The sequence below is a fragment of the Helicoverpa zea genome, chromosome 5, assembly GCF_022581195.2.
Source record: "Helicoverpa zea isolate HzStark_Cry1AcR chromosome 5, ilHelZeax1.1, whole genome shotgun sequence".
Lineage (NCBI taxonomy): Eukaryota > Metazoa > Arthropoda > Insecta > Lepidoptera > Noctuidae > Helicoverpa > Helicoverpa zea.
The window spans coordinates 11,668,927-11,686,343 of NC_061456.1; positions in this window are offsets into that span (position 1 = coordinate 11,668,927).

Here is a 17,417-nt window from a genome sequence, read left to right on the forward strand (position 1 = left end):
TATTGCATATAAGACTGGCTTGCGGCCAAAACACCGCACAGGGAACGGAAGAACGGATGCTGTAATTGTTTGTTATATCAAACCCGTGGGAAAGCAGCTTTAATTAAAACAATTTATATGCTCAAATTCCTTCCATAATGAAATAAAAATCCCCAAGTTTGAAGACGCCATATTTTAATAAGACTTTGCCCATAAATCACACCTTCCCTAATCACGGTTACGCCGAAATATCCCCATTTGATTGACACCCATATTTTAAATTCAAATTTAATTTCCGAACAAGTCTCGATAGAAATCCATCGGCGTTAGACCGGATACCCTACAATACGATACAATCAGACGAATATTAACTAACGCCAGCAAACTTCGAGAACTCCCAAGATTCCGACTAAATCGATTAACGAGAAATTTCGAGCTTAATCGATTCTGATTCAGCGAGTTCTCGATTGCAATGCAGTTGCAGATTTGAATTCGATTAAGTGCTGTGTAGTATATTTGTGTGTTCCCTCGTATGAGCTATCACTGTCCCGACGCCTGTGTTTTCAATTACCAACACGATTTTGTCGGTCCAAATTGATGAGCTTACTCGCTAAAGCTTTTCACCAAACAGAGACGAATAACGTTGGTGGTATACTGCCGTGGCCGCAACGTTCCACCTAATCTATTGTGCTGATCGGTGTGCAAATGGCTCGAAAATATTCATGTTCGTCGATTTAGGTCGGTTTCGTTGACACGGAACCGATATTCCTTTGTTCGGTATTGTTAAACTTGAATATTGTAGAGATTTCCACTGTATGAAATTTTATCAGTCTTCCATTACACAGGGAAAATGCTTTTTCAACAGCATTGATTACACCGAACACTTATTAGCTATCACACCTTTGAAATTCATAAACTTAGATTCAAAATGGTCAAAACCGGATTACAAGTGCAAATTGAATTTCGTCTCGTGTCCAGTGCAACATTATTGTTTCGCCAGGATTTAATCCAAGAGCTACACCTTGCATAGCTACATATTCCAACTTCGCTGACCCAGTGAAATTTGTGTTTCAAGCTAGTCTCTGAACTTAGACATAAGTAGTCGTTTCAAAGATTGTGGATTATTGTTCATTGTGGATTCCAATTTTCATTCCTAGGGTCTACTTGCGAACTTAACTAGCTGGCTTATGATGAAGATTAAGTAATTGAAGTCTTCAGCATTTAGAATCATTTAACAATCAAGTTAGATTTATGTTTAATTTTCTAACAATTTACAGTTCACAGTGGTCGCATGGTCGCGTTTAATTCATTTCAATAAAGCAGAGATGATTCTACGATTGACAACGTGCCGGCTTGTTTGTGGTTCGGGAGCATTCGGCTCTAATTCGTTTGTGTACAGAACCCAGTCCATATCTACAGAATTAACATATAAATTGTTTTGAATCCAGCGACTACACCGCGTTAAATTATTTCACGAACTTCGCAAATTTACATGGTAATTGCTATAACTCAAGATTTGTTGTTGAATTCCTGATTGTGCGGTTAGACAAATCTGAGTGGAATTAACGAGTTAAGACTCGAGATCTGTTAGTCAGATTAGCCTGATGTGTTTATAAGAAGCGGCGGGCGCGGTGTTACACAAGTGCCGTTAAGCGCATAATTTTGTGTTAACTGCGCCCTGCGTATAATGTACACAGACTTCGGAAACTCGTCCCCGTGAATGTAATTATTCTGGGAATATTTCATTTCGAGCCACCTCCCTGTCGTCGCATACTATGTTGCTGGCTCTTTGTGCACAGAGTTTCAGATGGTAATGATACCTACTACCAGAAGCTTCATAAGCAGTTCATAGAAATGACGTTATAGCTTCACTTTACGTTTAGGTAAAAGATAAACCAATGAGTATGAACAACGTTAAAAGAAGACTTCGTAAATAAAATAAAAAATAAAAATAAAATAAAATAAAATACATTTATTTCAGGTAATCATAACCCATATTGTGACACTCATAGACCTTAATTTAATTTTAATAGTTACGAAAAATTAATTAAAATTGACACATATAACAATATAACATATAACAATTTTGCCATTTATATTATAATAAATAAAACAATAAAAATTACCAATAAAATAAAATATAGAAATTTAGAATTGATTAAGTAAAATAAAAATAAATTAAAATCAAAATTAAATACATTAATTACCTAATAAAGATGGACAATTAATTCATTAAATACGATTAAAATTACATTACTACAAAGTTATAATTACATGTCACCATAAAATGAAATGAAAGTCACATTTTGTTAAAATAATCTCTTCATTCGACATTGCGGGTTGTGTCTTTCACAGCAATGCCGTATGTAGGGACAGTCCAGTCTATTTGCTATCATTGCTAGAGCGGCATTGGAGCTGGCTCGAACCATGCGCACCAAGGCAGCACCTCTTTTGCGCATGTTACTGTTAAAGCAGTCGGTGTTCGCTGCTGCAAACATGCCTGATGCGCTACAGAAACGAGACAACCCCAAAACCGCCCTAAACGCATTGTTAAATTGGACACGAAGGGAACCAAAGGACTTTTGTGAGTATTTTGCCCATAAACTACACGTATACAAAGACGTGCAGTATGCACGGAAAAGAGTGATCTTCACATCTGTGGAACATCGTAAAGGTTTCCTTGTTTCCCCATTTTGTTAACATTTTGCTTACAAACTTGTAAAATTTGCTGATGCAATTGTTTGGATTCAATTAAAACTGTTACTTCGTTGCTTAACTTGACGCGTAACTTGCTTTATTTAAACTTTAGTAGATCGAAAGGACTGGAACTTTCCGTGGCGACAGCGCAAGAAATAAATAAAAGTCAAAAACACTTACAATTTAAAGTTTAATACAGTTCAGGTCTCAAAAGGGCTATCAGCTGAGTTGCCAACAACTTTCACTGATGTAGAATGTATTAGACTGGTAGACTGGTTTTAATCGATTTTGCTCGATGTGTGTAAATCGTGAAATTCGCTCCACAGCTACTTGTAGTTTGAACAACTTTTGGACTCGACAACAGGGTTAATGCATGAAATGTTAAGAGGGTAGTATATCACTGGCGTATTACTAATTTATTTAATTAATGTTCGGAATTTGAGTTCGCGGAATAGGTAATGATTGAAACTAGTTTATTCTCCTTACTAAACGTTTTTGTGAACTTGGCTATTTTTTTACATAAGTATTTTTCAAAGAAATTTTGCCTTTTACTAAATGTTGGATAATCTGTTATCAAATTACGCTAACCACTAACTTAACGACAAAAATTGGAACGAACACCTGAAAATACCAACATGAAATAACTCTAAAATGCAATAAACGCAGGGGGAATCCACTCGTATAAACGAAATCGCTCGCTTACCTAAGAGTTTTATGTGTCGAAAACATCAGTTACCCAAATCACTCGAAAATTCAATCACGTACCAGAGTATTTTGTAAATTCCTGGATACTAGATTGGCTTAGTTTGGATTAGCTGTTGACGTAATTTAACTCCGTTGGCACCTACACCCTAGATAAATAGCCTAATTTAGTCTACCTTTGGAGTTGTGCTGAAGTGCCTTTAGGTATATCGAGCTGTTGAATTTGAGTTATCTTCTGATAATAATACAATTTATTACAATAATGGTTGGTTTAAAAAGAGTCGATTAAAAAGAGTGGAAAATGTATGTCTCTGCGAAGGGAGCTTCTTGATACCTAACCATGAGAGAAAAGCGGGACATTTTATATTACTATTTAAGGATTTTTGTCTCAGGCTGGTATCATATAATAAAATCATTAAACAACTTATGCACCCTTTTCTTAACTTGAAGTTCTTGCTTAAATAGTCTTTCCACTTGACCGAATGCCCCCAACGTCGATGACGAAGGATAATGTGCCCACTTAAATGCAATTAACTATTTATTTTCTACCGTACAACTCTGGTAGTATATGGCAACCCCCATTTAATATGGCGGCAAATTAAATTTCGAACGGCAGTCCAGGACAGTGACAGCTGACGAAGGTCCATTCCACTGTTTTTAATTTGGTGCATACCTATAGATGCCTACCTTTCTCGAGGATTTGTTGATAGATAGTTTTACAGAAGAATGTGTAGGTACCTACCTAAGTTACGTACTTATGTATATTTCTATGACAGCGCCTGCGCCTTCGTACAAGCGGATTTTCTGCTTCGGATTCAAAATCAAAGGCATGCCAAATGTGCCGCAAGTATAGGTACGACGCTCCCTTTTTCTACGCGCGATTTTTTTACATAAAATGTTATTGTGAGATTTTTAATTACCTACAAATTAAATAGTATACCAATTTCCTGAGAAATGTCGCTGTAGTTTGGCAATTTCGCTCTAAGTATTAATATTTTTTGAGTTGATGAGTTCGAGATAAGTATTAGTAAGAACGGGAAACTAGGGTAGTTTCCCGTTCTCTAGACTGAGTGTGGCCGGTTTTTTATTTTTTAGTTCTTTCAGGTAAAAAATATGACTGGTTGCAGAAAATTTTAAATATTTATATTTGCCATTTTCCTAAACAAATATCCAAAATTCCTCGAATATTACCGGCCTACCTGATTGTGGCGAACACAAGGGTCTATAAGGAAAGTAAATCTAAATAGGTACCCAGTGGCGTAGCTTGCCTTGTCGGGGCCCCGTATAAAAAATTGTTTGGAGGCCCTTATATGGCACTTTTTTTATAACCTCTTCCCTTTTCTGTTAACTTTTTCTTTTCTCAGCGCCGCTGGGATAATCTATTTTCCTTTCACTCATTTAATGCACATTTATATAAAGCGCGTAAATAAACAGTGCACTGCACTCCGTGCGGTGGCGGCGTAGCATCGGGTGGCACCCGCGGCGGACTAACTATTGAGCACCCAATAATCATGAATTAAAATTGTAAATAAAAGTACTTAAAAATCGTGTAGAAATCATTCGTGGTGGTTTTTGCTAGGTTTAATTTAACGTAAAGAAACCGGAAACGGGTCATTGCAAACTTATAAAGAGCTATTTTTGAAATTTGGGATATAAAAAACCCAAACATGTTTTATAAAAACCGGCCAAGTGCGAGTCGGACTCGCGCATGAAGGGTTCCGTAGGTACCATTATTTATAAAACGGACAAAAAAATCATGCTTGTTGTATGGGAGCCCCCCAAAATATTTATTTAATTCTAGTTTTCAGTATTTGTTGTTATAGCGGCAACAGAAATACATCATCTGTGAAAATATCAGCTCTCTAACTATACCCTAAAAATCAGTGTGAAATTTTTAAGTTTTGAGAAAAAAATAATTTAATAAAATATTCCATAAATAGTCCCATGAACGATGTTTTCGTAACAGCGCCTAAACAATCTTTAAAGCATTTTTTTCATATGAAGGTGTGAAAAAAAGAAATTAGAGAGTATGCCATATTATTTTTAACATTTTTATCTTTTTTTTGAGATTCGTCACATTGTTATAGGACGTGGGGCAATTTTGTATGGATTGCGATCCGTCTTCTTTGAATAGCATGCAGTGACTGGTAGTGAACCTAGGCTTTGCAGATTAGAATGGCACCCTCAGTGTCTTGTCAGTCAGTCACTTGTCCCTTCTGCCCGTGCCATCCTGGTCGTGCAGATATGTGTCGACCGAGATGGCACCCCCCGAGACGTGGTACCAGTGGCGGACCGCCCTCTCCCCCCCCCTTATGCTGCTACTAACTCCGTGGTTTAATATCCAATGTAAATTACAACAACGTACACGTAAATCGCGATATCGATGAAGGATTCCCCGCTGAGTTGAAGATGAAGTAAGTAAAACGGGGAAGTCCCGCAGCCCGCCATAACGATGTAGTGTTGTTAACTTTTGAACGCACGCTTAAGGCGGGAAAAAAAAAGAATTGCTTTTCAGAATTTTGATATTTGTAAAATAAAATAAATTAGGAAGTTTTTATTTTTTGTCCTTACACACTTTTGGGGCCCCCGTGGCCCGGGGGCCCCGTATAATTGATACGGCAGATACGGCGGTAGCTACGCCCCTGTAGGTACCTTAAAACACTTTTCCGAGAAACTAAGAGGAGTTTCGAAAAAATGTCTTCCTATTACAATCTTATTTTTCACGGTCAATTTTATTCGACTACTAAGTTAAAACGTGTCGTAAACTAAGTACATATTTATGCTTCCCACGGACAAAAATAAGGCAGACTCCAACTCCAAACGGGAAAACTAATTAATATGTTGTTATCCTACGTGCACAATTCTTTTAAGATACTTCCAACAACTCAGTTCATGCATAATTTGGGCTTATTTAGGAACACAAATATATCGCTTGACTTGTACAAATTATCTGGTAACTCCCCACTAAAGTGACAAAAGACTATGCATTGTAATGTTATGTGAAATGCCTGGACCACTACCATGAGCTTTCGAAAAGGAATCTGCATATTAGCAGGTTCGGAAAATCTCGACTCAAAATCTAACAACTAATCAAGACTTAGACGCAAGTATTTTCAAGAAAAGCCAAATGATGGTGCTATTGTTACCTCATTACTCTTAGAGCTCAGTAAATAGGTGAACCCGATAAGACCCAATTAATGTTTTCTTGTAGGTATTAATGACTATCTTTCGCCAGCAGTTTCATCGGCGCCCAGTAGACTGCATCGCGCGCCCGGATAAAAAGTACCCATATAACCATTTTTGCGAACATAACGTAACCGTTTCGACACTTAGCGTCGACACTGATCTATCTCGAAACATAATCTCGTCGACGTTCCGTGTTAGCGCCGTCGCTGCAACTAAAAATGGGGAAGATCTCGACACAATAAACAAGTAACATTTGGTTTCTAATTTACGTCGCCGTGTCGTAACATTGTTACCATATTTTAACCAGAGTTAGCACTAATCATTCAATCATTCATTCGTTCGATCAATTTCGTTGGCTCGTGCTTGAGTGACACGACGAATACAAAATACAAGAAATCCCATAATGATGGTTTACTTACCTTGAGTTGATGAACTCAAGGTAAGTTAACAAAGTTTTAGTTTTCATTAATTAATATGGTTTATAATGCTCAAATCTTATTGGGAAAAAAAGTTTACTGTGTAATTTCTTTGAATATGTTGATATTTCCAACGCGCCACCGTAATATCATGTTTTCATAATTCTGGCGAAAGAAAAACTTTTGTTAAATAAAATAAAAATATAAAATTATGCACATCGAGTGCTTAAAAGCTTCCATTTAAATACAATATCAAATATTTTAATCCTAATACAAATTATTTTAGCAAGATTTACTCATAAAATTGATAAATAATGAACTATGAAAAAACATTTTTGATGTTTGTTATGAAAAATATGCTCGTCGCAACTAGTCACAAAGTTACGATAATGTGTCAACACGTGTCGACATGTTACGGTAAATTGTTACAAAATTACTAGATTTTTAAGATGGTTTCTCTTAATATTTGGTTACAGTGTTTCCCAAAGTTTTTATCAAGTCAAGATGCCTTTTTTCATTGTTCTAACCAAAGGAGGCTCATCAGAATTAATATCGCTTGTGCCGAGTACTTGAGTTAAAGACGAAGACGTCTTGTTTTGGCCGAGAAAACGAAAAAAACAGCGATTTGGAGCTCGAAAGTTGAAACTTTGGCACTAGGGACTATACCACTAAGCTCCTCCACTAAATTCCGTACTGTTTTCCTGTAAATGGCCTAGAAAAGAATAAGTTTTAAGTTCAATAAAATGGGTATCCGTCAATGTGCCCTACCAACAATGCACATCATGAAAAAAATATTAGGTATTATAATAAAAAAAAACTAGTGTACGAGTACAATTAGGTACTTGAGATATTTTGGGACGTACTTATTTCTTTTACTCTTCTGTAAAAAGTTGAAGTCCATCGGAATTTACGTAAGGTTTTTGGTTGTTTACTCATTTTAAATTTCATTAAATAGTTGATAATGGCAGAAAACATAGACAGTTTGAGAATAACTGGCTCTCGTCATGTTTTTATATATGCAAGTTATTGTTAAAGTGTTCTGGAACATCGACTACACATGTTACTACCCAGTTACAACACAATTGTGTCAACATTGCACACTGGTTACAAACCAAACGCAAAGTTTCTAAAATGTGTGGTTACAAATTAAGCTGTAAAGTATCGACACAGCGACCACACAAAGTTACTGAATCTAGTTTCCGTCACATTTTTACTGAACCGTTACAACTCATAAAAGCTAATCCCTACACAGTCACGTTGTGTCGTATCAGTTACGAAACTGTTGCGACTTGTTACATCTTTATCATATCTGCGACCAAAAATGGCTGTATGGGTACAGCCTCCCGTTGAATAGGCAATCTAATAATTCTTTATCTCAGTTCAATTATCATATCACCCAACTTCTTTCTGAACAAACCACAGACCTACAAATCGAGTACACACCTCCATAGTACGGACTACTTGTTACAAACAGGAGATGAGAGTTTGTTTGCAAGCGAGCCGGAATCTCAACGTTATAATGTGATCCGGAAACGTCATGCCGGAACGTAGAAGCAGTCCTTTATTAGGTAAGCCCGGTACTCGGTGCTCCACACGACGTCTTACTCGCTGTGAATAACATTTTGTATGTAAACAACCTAGTTTGTTAGAGAAATACTGGCTAAGTAAGTACTAAGAAGTTTGTGAATGATTCTAAGTTTGCTTTGAATGGGGTTCCTGTATTTGAATACTGGGGCCCGATTCTCCTAATTTTACTTAAGCGACATACAATTCACATTCGACTGCGATCCAATCACGACTCGTTTACGATTGAAGCGTATGTGGCATTCCACTATTTTTTCTTTGAAATAAACGTTTTTATCCTTATATGTCATTCAATATCAATCATCAATCATTCTGTCATCATTTTGTCTGCAAATGATTTATGATTGCAATATGATTGTAAAGCAAACTACCGTTTAGATAGACCAAAATCACCAAAATAGCAAACCAATCGAATGTCGTTGGAATACGATTGGTCTTATATTAGTAGCAGAATGCCTGATATGGTTAAAACTGCTATTGCGATCATATTGCGATTCGATTTCTATTTAATTTTGACATTATTAACTTAGGAGAATCGGGCCCCTGTTTTCTACAATTTGGCTGAAGTAGGTAAGTAGGTAATATTTTCATAAAGCGATCTGCCTCATGACTTGAAAGACCTCCTGACTGCTGACTACGATACAAAATGGTAAATTCGCGCCTACGCTTCCTAGCTCAATCACTTTTCCAAAGCAGAACCTTTGAGTGCCATATTCCAACTTAAAATGATAGCATTTACAAAACCATCATACGCGAAAAGCCAAGCCAGGACACCACTTCCTAAAAAGAAGTGTTCTATGTTTTGCAGAACTAATTAATTATGCCAAAACATGATCCAGATATGAGATAGTACATTCTCTCACAGACAGTCAAACATTATTGTAGAGGAAACAATTTATCACATAGCACTGTAGGACTCGCTCGTCATAATCACGCGACCACTAATTGGGAAACTTAGCCAACTGTTAACTGTTCCAAAAGTCATTGTTTACGGCGTTACCTGTCTGTTACCAGTGTTACCTGACTGTTACCAGTGTTACCCGGCTGAGAGCTTCCCAGGCTATTGTTCCCGAGTCTAAACAACACAGTTCGCGAAATAAAATAACAATAAAAACAGTTTTCCGACGTAAATAGGCTACTCTACAAAAGTGGGTTGCGTTATTTTTAGCTTTATGGTGAAAAACTTTTTTTAGCGGAATATTTTGAGATATGATGCTGTATTATGGATGGCTTAAAGTTGCATTCTGATGCTATTCGTGCTATGCATTGCTTTACGTACTTCGTTGTGTACCTGATACGTTTTGTATTCTTCCTACATATTTTGTTATAAAATGCTGAATTTATAATCAACGCCAGGGCCGCACTCAGGGAGTAGGTAGTGCACAGGCACATAATAGCACAATAAAATACTAGTATTTTATTGTTTTCACTAAAATAAAGCAAACACTATTTTTAATGCCATGTTTACCACATAGCTATTAAAAATTCAAATAAGAAGCAAATCATTTTTATTTAGTCAATCTTAGATAGGTCTTAGATAAAAATCTTGATTCAGTAACAAGCTAAAACCTAGGTATATCCTCAAGAGCTGGTAAAGCGTGTGAACTGTTGGTATGTCCCGTATTTCATTGAACGCGATCTCCCACTGCTGAAAGGTTCGGCGTTTCATTTAATTAAAACCCAGTTTAAAAATACATTCGGTACACTAACTATCCGGCACCTGATGAATGAACAGGCTTTTCCGCTGTTTATTAACTTTTATGTGCTTTATTGGATTTATCAACGCTTTTAGTGGGAGCGAATATTTAAAAAATGAACATCGATTATTTATATTTTGATGTATTTGAATGTGTTTTAAATTATGTTGTGGTTTTTGGACAAAATAATTAATTAATTTTGAGGAAAAAGTTTTTCATTGTTAGATAGATTTATAAGAGAAACGTGCTGTGCTAACTACTATTTTGCTACAAATCATCAAAGGTAAACAGTTTTAGTTCTATATTTTTTGTAAATTAATTCATTAAACGAGTATATTCACTATTCTATTTAAACAGTTTCATGTACAGAATTGCGATTCGAAAAACAGCTTTTAAAAAATTCCCCACCTGACTCTCATATTGTCCAATTTATTTTTCACGGGAAATCGTCTAAATTCTCGCACGGGATCTTGGTACATAATCAAATGGCGAAGGAGACCAATTTTCCGTGCGATCGCCCGCTGAACGGCGTGCACCGCGCACCACCGATATCGGCCAAATTAACCCACGGGGCCGCCTCCACAGTAGACGTAGAAAAATTGCATACGGATTATACAGTCCGCTGTGTATTGCTTTATTTTTATTTTTACCGTCTTTTTACTTGAAGACAGTCATTTGTTTCATTGCTGCTCTGAGGAAATTTTCTTTTGGAAAAGTCAAAGGCTGTTTTATGCTTCATTAAATGAATGTGTTTCACAGAAACTCCATGGGAATAATGTCTTTTTATATATAGAAAAAATTAAAGCGCTTTAAAATTTGTGCACATTGTAGAAAACTTTTCAATAGTCGGATGCGGTAAACGGATTGTGATGTCTAGTTAGAAGGAATCAAATCTAGATGTAGGCGATCAGGAACCTCGCGCAGAGCCGATTCCTATAATTGAACTGTTAGGCTCGATTTCAATGAGGATTTTGTGTTTAATGTGCTATTCGGATTTTCCAGAAGTTTTTCGTGGGGTTTGCAAAAACATCTGTTTTAAATCGTTGCTGATCCTTTCATTAAAGAGTTCTATAGGCTCATTGTCAATGCACATACCGTCGTCTTTCTCTATTTCCTTTCATTGTAAAAGCCAGAGTCCTTCACTTACCTTTAAAGGCGATATACAAAATCTAAGTACATAAATTACATCACGCCTCACACTGCAGACTACAGATTCATTATCTCCTGCTGATTAGAATCCGCGGGCTGAAGCCGTGACGCGTCGCGTTTTGATGTATTACCTACTTCACAGCGACGGATTGTGTGAACGCGAGACAATGGCGTTGTCTTCGAAGTACTATGTTCATTGAGCTGGTTTGTATGAATACATGATTTCTTGAATCATTTGGTTTTGTGATTTGAAAATGGAGAAGTTTTCATTGATTGTCGAAGGGGCAGGTGTAGCGTCGAACGCATTACTGCATTCGGGACTATGATCAGCAATCAGTTCTACGTGGTAATTAGCATTAATATATTTACTTAAGTGATAAGTGAAACGTGGGATACCATACGTGGAACATAACGTGGTATTACCTAGGTAATAAGTGTAACGTCATACATCTATTAAAGCGGTGATCATGATCCTCAGTCAAACATTCCCTATTGTTGACCGTTAGCCTCTTCTTAATGTTAATATTATTTTGCAGTTTCTATTTTTATCAGCGCTTCTACAGCTACTTTCGTGGTAATAAAATAAAATTGATTAAACTTTTTCTAATATATGAAGATTTATGGAGGGTCTAAAGTCAGTTCGCACGAAATTGAAATAGTGTACCTAAATCAAAATCCTTGCAATAGGTACTTTATCTTAGCTTTATAGCAGTTCGTTTCAGACTCGATAAGAAGATTTATAAATCTGGGTACTTTGCATATTGATTCATTTGGCTGTTTGAACTTTGTTTGCGAAAGATACCTAAATTCTCGCAAATATCTCCTAAACAGTTGGTTTAACCAGGATTTCTTAATTTATCACACAAGCTGATAAACAATCCAAACGGGTCGATGCATAACATAATTGCTTAAATATTTGAAAACCAGAATTCAGTCCGTAAATGCTTGAGAATCACTGATGGACACTATTATTCAAGCGTTAAAGCTGCCATTACCAAGCATTTCTGTTAACACGAAATTTATCTAACGCTCCGTATTCGTTCTCTTTCCACCCCATTAATAATATTCGAAACGTGTCGTGCTTCGCAAAATGAAGCCCAGTTGAGCTGCCAAATTGAAATCTCATACGAACGGGCCTTTATTAGGCAATAGCGAACGATCGTTGTCGACTCTACTCTGAGGTGGTTTACTGACATCCCATTCTCGATAGGGTTAGCCAAATTAAAACATATTTTTTTTGGATTTCTTTCAGCATCCGTTAAAGATACTATACCTTTGGTAAATTTTCATAGTAAAGTGTGAGGGTTATGTGTTAATTAAGAACGCCTTCAAGTATACCTACAGTCGCAGATAGCTATGAGACGGAAGAATTAGTTATATCTGGTATGGTGTGTCTGTGTCCATTTATAAACGAACTGTCTCAGCTACATCCGGTTAGACTGGAAGCCGACCTCAGCATAGTTGGCATACGGCTCGGAGGATGAGGATGATGTCTCCAGCATCTAGTAACATTTCCGAAACAAAGAAATTTCTAAATTATATAATAATTATCTAATTAAATAATTCTAAATTAACAGACAACACTCATGGTCGTGGCCAATTAACAAAATCTGATCTGTGATTTCTGCTTATACTTCCCAAGGTGTTCGTCTCTTATCTGGCCATAGTCACAAAAAATGCTAACATGGTTTTAGCGATTGGCTTATATCCACGTAGAATTCTGGTATAAAGAAACAAAAAAATATATAAAAATCGTCTTTTTTAGCAGTCAACCCTAAACCACCTCGAGAACCAAACTCGTTAAGTCTAGTATACTACTAACGACGAGTAGAATCTAAGGATCGCAGGCTCGTCTCCGCGCCGGCAGGCATTCCTGACACCTGTCCAATTTGCGTCAAATCATCATCCACATGCATCGGATGTCGTTTCGTTTACTGTAATGAGACGGGAATTGTCGTTGAAGTGAAATTAAATACTTCACTTGAGAGGAAAATGCTTGGTGAGGTTGGGTAGGTGAATTTGAAATTTCATGCGAGGAAGGCAGTAGTTTTTAATGGTTAACTTAGAAGATAAAACCAATTTTTTTAAATGGAGTTTCTGAAAAAATAACAAAAATATCACATATTTAATGGACTACAGGCATATTACAATTAAATTCCGATAACAATAATGTCGCTAATGATAAATTGGCAGTGATTGAAACAATACTTCGAGTAAGTATTATGCCTAATTTGTACGTCTTAAAAGTACCCTTCATTTGTAATGTGGTCCACCCACGCGATGTCACTTCAGCTGTGGCGTTACTATACCTAGGTAGTATTGTTAGAATGAGGTTGGCTACAGGCTGGCTTGCCTTCTGGCTTCTGGCGGGGCTTAGCGCCAGGTGCCAGTTAGGGTACGACAATAAGATTAATTATTTCGCCTACTCACAATATGCCTAATTGTAAATACTAGTTAGGATCCTCCGAATAATAACAAGGGAAGGCCAACATTTTGCTAATTCTAACTAGAATATTAATAAACTAGCTTCTGCCCGCGACTTCGTACGCGGATCCTGTCCCTTATGCCAGCGACTACGGGGTCAGCAAAATCAAAGATCTGAATAGTCGCAATAGACGTGAACATAGGGATAAAAGTAGTGATTCTAATTAGTCCGCATTTAAGTTGTGTGTGGCAAAAATATTACGTAAAAAAACATTAAATAGATGACAAAGTCGTGGTGACTTAGTGGAATTCGTGGTGGTTTAGTGGGTAGAGAACCAATCTCTTAAGTATGAGCGTGCGTCTTTGATTCCAGGTCTGGCAAGTGCCTGCCAATGCAACTTTTCTAAGTTCGTATGTACTTTCTACGTATATTTTGGATACCAATGACCGTTATTTGGAGGGGATGTTAAACTGTAGGTTCCGACTGTCATTGAACATTCCATTCTTGGCAGTCGTTATGGGTAGTCAGAAGCCAGTAAGTCTTACCAAGGGGTGTTGGGTTGAGCGGGTAACCGGGTTGTGGAGGTCAGATAGGCGGTCGGTCCTTGTAAAACACTGGTACTCAGTTGCATCGTGACTGGAAGTAGACCCTAACATAATTGGGACAAAGGCTCTTGAGATAATAACGACAATAATAATGAGATATAGGCACCGCAGGACATCTGAGGCTGATGACGGGGAGTAGCGACCCCGCGGGGCCCCATCCCCTGTCCCCCATCTCCGGCCGGTCGGAGTGAACCATGACAGGGGTAGGTCTCACGCCTCTGGCTTGGCTTGGCCGTCCAGAGTGGAGCCGTCGCTAGAGCAGGATTAGTAGCCTTGCACGGAGGGTAGGTGCCTCATGGTAAGCACAGGGAGCGCGTAATCTGCGTTTAAAGTCCGCCGAGTTATCCTCACCCTTCAGCCGCTCATGTCCCTGTTGCCCTCTTGTTGCTATTCAGTGACTGGTTCCCGGGGGCCCAGTAAGTGAGGTGGCGAGTCTCCACCTGCCGTTTTTACATGTACCTAAAACATTGTCATCCACTAACATCCCATCACAATAGCCCAAGTAGTTTTCCTCCATAGTTAGCAATAGTTTAGCACAGAACCGGGGATTGTCTTTTTTTTAACGACCTCCACCGGGGATTGTCCTTGGATTCATTTCTATAGTGTATAAAGGGATAATCGTCGGTTTTGTGTCGCCATTTCATTAAAGTTGTCTCAAAAGGACTTCAGCGTGTTGGCTTCGGCCCCACGTTTGCCTCCCAAAAATTCGGAACTCTGTAGTCCCGAGGTCTGGAAGAGACATACAAAATAATAACGCAACAAAGTTAGAGAGCGGGGGCTCGTGACGCCACGTCTAGGTATGTAAAATTTGTACTAAGCAGTGACTTAACACGAAATTCAAGCGTTGTTGTATCTTCGTTATAATTTGTTTGTGTGAGAGAGAAAAGAAAAATGCGTAAATAGAGAGTGCTTATCAGATTGAACCACTTTTGCTAAAACGTCATATCTTCATATGCTTCATATAGTCTAGCAGGGCTCCTGGAGTTCCACATCAGGTGTTTTACATCTTCAATTTTTATAAGTCAACAGAGAGTGCTTATCAGATTGAACAACTTTTGCTAAAACGTCATACCTCTATATGCTATAGTCTAGCTGGGCCCCTGGAGTTCCACATCAGATGTTTTAGATCTTCAATTTGTATAAGTCAATAGAAAGTGCTTATCAAATTGAACAACTTTTGCTAAAACGTCATACCTGTATATGGTACAGAGAAGCTGGGCTCTTGGGGTTCCACATCAGGTGTTCCAGATCTTAAAATTTATTATCTCAGCTGAAAATGCTCATCAAATGAAACAATTTTTGCCACGGCACCATATTTGTATCTCTTATAGTTTTATTGGTCTGTTGGAGTTCTGCATCAGGTCTTCAAGTTTCGAAGATAAATTATAGCCTATATGTTGACCAGGCTTAATACTGATACAACAAAGAAAAAATCATTGAAATCCGTTCAGTAGTTCGGAAGATTAGCGTGTACAAACAAACAGACATACAGACATACAGACATACAGACATACAGACATACAGACAGAATTTTTTTTTTGGATTTGTGCTCCATTACTGTTTCTAAACCCCACCCAATTATTATTTTTTTAATATATTCAATGTACAGACACAGTTTTTTTACAGATTTATTATATGTATAGATAGATGAATATTCATTAAGTCATGTTATATAGTTACATACCTATACTTAACATACTCTACCTCCATATTTGTATTCGCTAATATAAAACAGTGGATCAGGGGATCAAAGAACCGCACAAATGAATATGAACACGGTGCTGAACGTAAATAAAGCTAAAGTAATGTACATAAATAACTGGTCTTGGGCTTAAAATTACTTTCAGGCAATTTGTCAGGAAAAAAAGTGTCCCGCGTGGTAACAAATGGGTCAACCTTTTTTAAGACTAACGGAATTTTCTAATCTGTTATCCCTTTGCGTATTGCACGAAAATTAGTCAGTACAACGAGGAATTTATATTGATAAATTACATGTAAAGTTGGTTGACAGTTGTGCTACATTGGTCCCTTGGTTGCAATTTTTATGAGAACATAAATAAACCGTAATAGCCGTCATGAAGAAATTTAAGCCGAACTAGACCACAACTTTGTACATTAATCCACTAGATTATCAGGGGGACACTCGTATAGTAAATGATGGGTAATTTGAATAGCAAAATAAAGTTTTTGCTTTTAAAACTAATCTTTATTTTTAAGAGACAGCCTACCCATTTTATTTAAATCCGAACATAGAAATGCTGCCTAATCCAGCCTTGCATAATTTTTATTTGCTGTTTCCCGCGGTTTTATTTCACGTATCCAGAGGGAATTACCTATTCCACGCACCCGGACAAAAAATATTGCTACCTATCACTTCATTTCATACCTATTCTACTATTCTGTGGGAAGGTGTGACATAATATGTGAGACTGACTACGATGTTAGTCTAACTGCATCCACAGATCGTTGTTTGGGAATTCCTCTAGTTTTACTTTTACCCTAATCTTTTAGTTTTACCCTAATTGTACCTATGTACCAAAACCAACCAAGTCGAAGCCCGCAGCTGTCCCAAACCATTCAACAGTCTCAAAAACTCCCGCCTAATACTCTAACAGATTTTACGACATACTCCCACGACCCCGTGCACTAACTCCAATATTTTTATGGAGAAGGTACCTGAAGGCACAATATTTCAACTGTTCAGTGGACCGGCAGAGTTTATAGGCCGCCGCCAAGTGATGTAGTAATACGGACACAAACATTACCCGTTTAAATTGAATTTCGCGCAATTTATCAGCGGGCTTCGATAAAATACGGCCCCCTCCCACCTTGAAACGATTTAATTCAACAAGAGTATGCGTGGAGTAATTTTGTAAGTGAAGCTCCACGTGGAAGGTTATGGATTTTTCGTGAGAGCTTTAAAATAATAAAATGATGTAGGCAGGTCCGGTAATGGACCGGAAAAATTACATTGTCT